The sequence below is a fragment of the Penaeus monodon genome, chromosome 44 (genome assembly GCF_015228065.2).
Source record: "Penaeus monodon isolate SGIC_2016 chromosome 44, NSTDA_Pmon_1, whole genome shotgun sequence".
In the NCBI taxonomy this organism is placed as follows: domain Eukaryota; kingdom Metazoa; phylum Arthropoda; class Malacostraca; order Decapoda; family Penaeidae; genus Penaeus; species Penaeus monodon.
Window position 1 is genome coordinate 3,410,424 of NC_051429.1, and position 7,500 is coordinate 3,417,923.

Genomic DNA, 7,500 nt, shown 5'->3' on the forward strand with positions numbered 1-7,500 from the left:
GGAAAGAAGAAAAGAATTAGTCGAGCCAAGGGCCGAGCTCCAGTGTGAACCCTTACACTAGACCTAAGTCTTAGTCTCCTTGTAAAAGGCTATCATCCTTAGTACAATAGTGAGCAGAGGGTATTTATACTTGTTAATGGCTTGACTCTTTATTTCTGAGAGTTGATACCACACAGTATAAAACACACGAGACATGTCTAGTTATACGGGTAATCGGGCCACGCAGAGGTCATGGTCAGCCCACCCGGAGGGAGGCGGGGGCTGACTTTAGCGCGGTGGTAGCTTAGCACGAACTCCCGGTCAAACGAGATCAGATATAAAATGTGACCTCCGCCCTCGCTGAGCGGGTGGTTCTTATTTGGGACTTTGGATCCGCGTGGCAACCAGCCACATGGTCCACTGGTAACAGAAATAGATTTATCCACATCCTCCAACAGAAATAGAATTATCCACATCCTATATTGCTCGGCCACCTACTCGCGCCTCACCCTCAAGGCGCCTTCAAGGGTGACCTAACTTGGCTGGTCGTCTCATTCTCGTGCGTCGTCCTGGTGCATCTTCGTGGCTGCTCGTCCCTGTTGTCCTCATCCTCCTGGTCCTTGGTGTAGTCTGTCTGTCCTTGATGTCCACACGTCCTCGAAAGTGTCGCACAGGTCCTCCTTGACTTCGGATTCATCTAGACCTCCTCGTAGTCCTGGATCTACACTGGGACGGCTTAACACCTTTTCTGACGAAAATCTCGGTCCGCGGGCCTATGGCGATCTTCGATGACGTCCTTCCCACGGCATCTTAAGGTGACCGGAACTGTTGCAGGTTTCCTTCGGTGCCGTGTCGGTCCGACTGCAATATATAGTCGGGGAACCAGATCATACACGTAAGAGCCAGAGTAAGAGAAAAAGAAAGGCAACAGAGAAGAGGGGGTGTTATCTACCACTAGCCGGTTATTTATGAAATTTTCGTTTTCTAATGTTGGTTTTAATTTATTTTCTTCTTTTTTTTTCATTTTGTGTTTTACTTTCACATAGATAAAGAAGAAAATAGAAGAGGGAGACGTCAGTAGCGGTCCGCAAAGACCTAGCTTGAACTACCAGCCGTCTCTGATAGATATGAGAGTAGATAAGGGAACGACAACGGCGATCCACGAAGATCTATTTGAACCACAGACGTCACACAGAGAAGAAATAGATGTAACTTGTACATCATGTTCGAGAAACTCGTCACGACAGACAAAATTGCGGGCTAAAGAGATACATAATAAATCTTTACGCCGGCACTAAGACAGCAACCAGCCTTATTAATGAAAAAGGGTCAGTGTCTTTTGTCCTGTGTGTGTGAGTGAGGTGAAGGTGTGTGTGTATGCGTGTGAGAGTAAATTAGCAATGTTAACTATTTAAGATTATTTCAACTACCACATTGAATTCAACATATAATGATATGCGACAGAATGTACGCATGAATGAATGGTGACATAAAAAAAATATTCGCCAACTTTTTATCAAGCAAATCTTCTCGGGGTCAGAAATCTGAACTGCCGAGGTACATGTCTAGCTTTGCACGTCAGACTTCAATAAAACTCAATAACGGGGGGATCCTATACCCAAATGCCGTATATGACTGAAGCGACTCGAGCCAGGAATATAATAACCCTGCTTCTTCTGCGTATCTGTAATGGGCGCTCGCAAAATTCCCAAAGGATATATAAATTTTCACGAATCACACAAACGCTTGGGGTGTACCCAAAACATGCAAACGAATTGAGGAGGGAGAGAAAGGTGTGATTAATAAGCGAATGATTCTAGCTTAAACCCTAGTCCTACATTAATTAATTGACATAATCGCGGGTCACACCGACTCAAAAGGTGCCGAACGAATAACTTCGGTTTATTGTACCTACTTTCGAATGACGGAGCGCAGATCTATTAGGCGTTTACGCAACCCCGGGGCAATATTGGGCAATTCTGTGCACTATGATATGGGGGAAGATCCTACGCTATATTCAAATAATACAATTTAATGAAATTATGTTACATGCTTCGCTCTAGCGCCGATAGAACGTGTCACCAAAAAGCAATGTAACAATGCTATGGTTAATTCCCAAGGCGTCAACAAAAATAACAACCAAAATACAAGGAACCACGCATTCATTCCACGTCGCCACCGACCGGGAAAAGAGAAAGTGAGGTCAGGTCAAGACAGGAAAACAACCTTTTCTCTTCCTAAGTGACCGTAAGTGAAGAAAAGGGATGGTCAGGTCGGGGCGAGGGTTAGGAACGAGATAAAATTAAATGATATTCATGATAAGATAAAATCACGAACGCGTTAAATTTGTTGCAGATGAAACAATATAAATCTCTAAAAACGAGAGAAAATAATTAATTACTTTACCAACGAACGATATTCATGTTTATTGATCACATACTCGATCGCACGGAAATGCGATCTGAGGTGAAGGAATAGTGTGAGAACGTGCCATTTGCTGTCATTAGCACCTTTTAACCCAACACAAAAAAACAACGGCTTAACACATGTATGGGAGAAGGAAGGATTGAAAAGAAATAAGAAAGGGGGGCCCAAACGTGTACGTACGTGTTTTTTTTTTTTCTTAGCCATGTCTTGAAGCTGTCGAGCAGATTTTCTTTGAAGGTTTGCGTTCATGCTGCGAGCCGGAAGGACGCAGCACCACCCTGCCACCAGATTGTAAAAGGCTATGCGTACTCTAGTACAGTGGCTGACAGGGACGCAAAACACACGTAAAGGGGTGAACACACGCTACGACGACGCTACGACTTGTCTAAAGGGGTAATCGGGCTGCGCGGAGGTCAAGGTCAGCCCGCCCGGAGGGAGGCGAGGCTATGACCTTACAGCGCTGACGCTTGACCCAAACTCCCGGTCAAACGAGGTCAGATATAAAATGTGACCTCCGCCCTCGCTGAGTGGGTGGTTCTTATTTGGGACTCTGCGTGGCAACCAGCCATGTGGTCCACTGGTAAAAGAAATAGATTTATCCACATCCTCCAACAGAAATAGAATTATCCACATCCTATACTCCTAGCCCTCCCGTGATAACAAGGATTGGGATGGGAATATATCCTAAGAAATACTGGAATACCGGTTCTCACTGACCATACCCTGTTAGGCTCGAGCAGTGCATGCCCCAGCCCTCGCTACCAACTTACTGAATTTAGTGATTTCTGTATTACGGTATTAGTTATTTCATTATCATTTACTATAGTATTAGTTATTTAATTTATTATCTATTACAGTATTAGTTATTCTATTTATTAGTTATTACAGTATTAGTTATTTTATTAAATAGGTATTAGTTATTTGAGTATTAATATCAAAAAAATAAAAAATAAAATAAAAAATTAAGCATTGAATTTAAGTTAAGTTTAAGTTAAATTCAAGTTGAGTTTAAGTTTAACCTGTTATTGACGGGTCATGTGTAGACACGTCATAGAAAACGGGTCTCACGGACGGGCAAACTTGTACGCGTGGCGACGCGCCAGAACGAGTGGAGCAGGATGTTTGGCTAAAGGCAGCGGACTCCCGCGCCCACTGTCGGGCCATTGCCACATCTCACTAGATTTTAATTGATTTTAGTGAGTTCTTATGCCCGTCAAGAAAAGGTTAAGTTCAAGTTTAAATTAAGTTGAGTTTAAGTTTAAGTTCAAGTTGCGTTTAAGTTCAAGTTCAAATTTAAGTTAAGTTGAGTTTAAGTTTAAGTGAAGTTTAAGTTCAAGTTTAAGTTAAGTTGAGTCTAAGTTAAGTTTAAGTTAAGTTCCAGTTTGTACCTTTGTCCACTAAAACTTACCAGTAAGCTTTACATAGATATTATACATCTATAAATACATACAAATAAACATCTTATGCACATACATAAATACATGTATCTACAGAAGTACACACATGTATATATCTACAGGTGTTCACTTATATACACACATATTTACACATGTATATAAATGGAAACATATATTGATATCTACATATAGTATATATGGTAAGCATATATATATATATATATATATATATATATATATATATATGTAGACATATATAAAAATATAACATATATACATACATATGTAGAAATATGTATAGGCACATACATGTACAAATATATATATCTGTCCAGAGAGAGAAATTATGCATATACATTTATGTATTTACATTGTGTATAAATATCTGTATATATATGTACAAATATATGTATATTGTATATGATATATATATATATATATATATATATATATATATATATATATATATATATATATATATATATATATATATACACACAGATATATATATATGTGTATACACATATATGTATATACATATATATACACATAAATAAGGACATAATTATATTACTGCACAGTTTACCCACACTGAAACCACTAACCTCACTCTTCCATGACCTTACCTTATGGCTCGACACGTTCCCTGCACAACCAAACTTCCTTGGACCTCAACGCAGAGACTCCTCACTTGTAGGAACCCTGGCTTGGCTAGACGGGTGAGGCGAGGGTAGAGTGAGGAAAGTTAGGCTTCTCCTGGGATAGATTCCTGTAAGAAGTTGTTCTAAAAAGTTATTCTAGTCATTCATTTATCAGGATACTAACATCAATGGCTTTGATGATACTTTTCTGTTTGCTAACACAACACGATATCTAGACATTGAAATATACGTCCTCGGTGTCAATTTAGGCATTATAGCAGTGTAAATAAACAGGAAAATAAGAATAAAATACACAATAGAGACTTAGAATGAGAACATTTCAATATTACATTTGACAGTTATCATAACTATGATCAGAATGATAAGTATTCAAAAATGTCTTAAAAAACTATACTGTGATAGTAATGACAATGACAATCGTTATGGTTAATGATTACCTTAATTTTGATGATGAAAAAATATTTAATATTAATAGTATGATGACAAAAATATTAATAGTAATAATAATAATAGTATTAATAATAATAGTAATAATAATAATAGTAATAATAATAATAGAAAATAATATAATAATAAAAAAATATAACAATAATAATATTAATAATGATGATATAAAATAATAAGGGTAATAGTAATAATACTAGTAATAATATTAAACATAATAGTAATAGTAATAATATGGACAACAGCAATAATGAAGATACTAAGGGAAAATAATGATTATGATAATAAGATGACAAATAATAATGACCATGATGAGAATGACAATAATAATGAAAAAAATTATAAAGCTAATGAGACTAATAATTAACAGTAGTAATAATTATCATAATAATGAAGATACAAATAAAATTTCTAATTCCAATAATGATAAGGAAGATACAAATATTAATAATTATGATAGTGATAACAGTGATAATGATTATAGTGAATAATATCTGAATATTAACAAAGAATAATAGTGAATTTGTGGAAAATATGAATATGAATATTAACAAAGATTATAACGTAAAATTGTGGTATCTATTGCTGTTTTTCCCCTGAATGAAGGTCATGATTTTTGAATATTACAAAGAATAATAATGAATAACATGAATGTGTGTATAATTTGAATATTAACAATGATTATAACAGTAATAGCAATATCTATTGCTGTTTTTGCCCTGAATGAAGGTCATTTACTCTATCCTGTGTGAACACGTGGAGGAATCCACAGGCGGGGATCGCGGGCAGTAGCCCCAATGGGAAGGTGGACCACAGGGGTATAACCCCCCGCATTCAGTAGTATAGAAACATATTTTCTTCATTTTGTTATCTTATATTCTTAGTTTAACTTTTCTCTTTATTTAAGTAAATAAACCAATAACAGGGTAGAGCATGAAAATAAACCTATTTTATGTTTATTAAAAATGAGTTTATTTTAATATGTTTATTTAAATGTGTTTATTTAAAGTGTTATTTCAACTTTGTCTTCATACTTTATCTTAGTTTAACCATTTCCCTGGACTTTTCATCCCTCCCCTGCTATTGGGGCTAAGAATGAGGTGTTTGGGGTGGTTACATGTCATTATTCCTACATATTGGGTACTAAAGGGTGAGAGGATGCCAAAAATTGCTGCATTCAGTCATATGAGTGTACGCAATTATTTAAAAAATTTTATCACTGGGTAACCATTTGTCTGCAGATTAGTTCCTAAACAAGCAACAGCAAAATTTTTGTTTGTTACAAGAATATTATCTTCAGTTAGCCCTAGCTTAGTGCATCCCTAACACACAGATTAACCTAAAAAGATTAAGAATACCCAAAATGCAAGCAACAGTGAAAAAGTTGACATGAAACTACATTTACATTTTCTTCACACAACAGCAGAGCTCCATCCACCCTCTTGTTAAATGAAATAAAACTTATTCTATCTTTTGGGTTAGAGTGAACAAAATGACCACACCACATGGGGAAAACACAGCCCTTAGGAAGGAGGTCCAGCAACGGAGTCCTCGGCTAGGGAAACACATCCCTTAGAGTCCTCGGCTAGGGAAACACGTCCCTTAGAGTCCTCGGCTAGGGAAACACATCCCTTGGAGACCTCGGCTAGGGAAACACGTCCCTTACAGTCCTCGGCTAGGGAAACACATCCCTTAGAGTCCTCAGCTAGGGATACATGTCCCTTGGAGGGAGTCCTCGGCTAGGGAAAAACACATCCCCTTGGAGTCCTCAGCTAGGGAAACACGTCCCTTGGAGTCTTCGGCTAGGGAAACACGTCCCTTGGAGTCCTCGGCTAGGGAAACACGTCCCTTGGAGTCTTCAGCTAGGGAAACACGTCCCTTGGAGGGAGTCTTCAGCTAGGGAAACACATCCCTTGGAGTCCTCGGCTAGGGAAACACGTCCCTTGGAGGGAGTCCTTAGCTAGGGAAACACGTCCCTTGGAGTCTTCAGCTAGGGAAACACGTCCTTTCGAGTCCTCGGCTAGGGAAACACGTCCCTTGGAGGGAGTCTTCGGCTAGGGAAACACATCCCTTAGAGTCCTTAGCTAGGGAAACACGTCCCTTGGAGGGAGTCTTCAGCTAGGGAAACACGTCCCTTGGAGTCTTTGGCTAGGGAAACACGTCTCTTAGAGTCCTTATCTAGGGAAACATGTCCCTTAGCGGGAGTCCTCGGCTAGGGAAACACGTCCCTTGGAGTCTTCGGCTAGGGAAACACGTCCCTTGGAGTCTTCGGCTAGGGAAACACGTCCCTTGGAGTCCTCCGCTAGGGAAACACGTCCCTTAGAGAGTGTCTTCGGCTAGGGAAACACATCCCTTAGAGTCCTTAGCTAGGGAAACACGTCCCTTAGAGAGTGTCTTCGGCTAGGGAAACACATCCCTTAGAGTCCTTAGCTAGGGAAACACGTCCCCTAGTGGGAGTCCTGGGCTAGGGAAACACGTCCCTTGGAGTCCTCGGCTAGGGAAACACGTCCCCTAGTGGGAGTCTTCGGCTAGGGAAACACGTCCTTTGGAGTCCTCGGCTAGGGAAACATGTCCCTTGGAGTCCTCGGCTA

The 7,500-nt window shown here is 39.2% G+C and overlaps 1 protein-coding gene across 2 annotated transcripts in view; it reads right to left on the reverse strand.

Moving 5' to 3' along the window:
* The window catches only part of LOC119568587 (zinc finger protein 239-like), an 18,202-nt gene that overhangs the window by 8,288 nt on the left and 2,414 nt on the right, over window positions 1–7,500 (reverse strand). The window contains exon 2 of one of the 2 annotated variants that reach the window (XM_037917129.1): window positions 4,430–4,572. The gene's annotated coding sequence lies outside the window, so the exon portion shown is untranslated. Of the gene's footprint in view, window positions 1–4,429; window positions 4,588–7,500 lie in introns of both variants that reach the window. The other variant, XM_037917130.1, reaches the window with a different exon arrangement.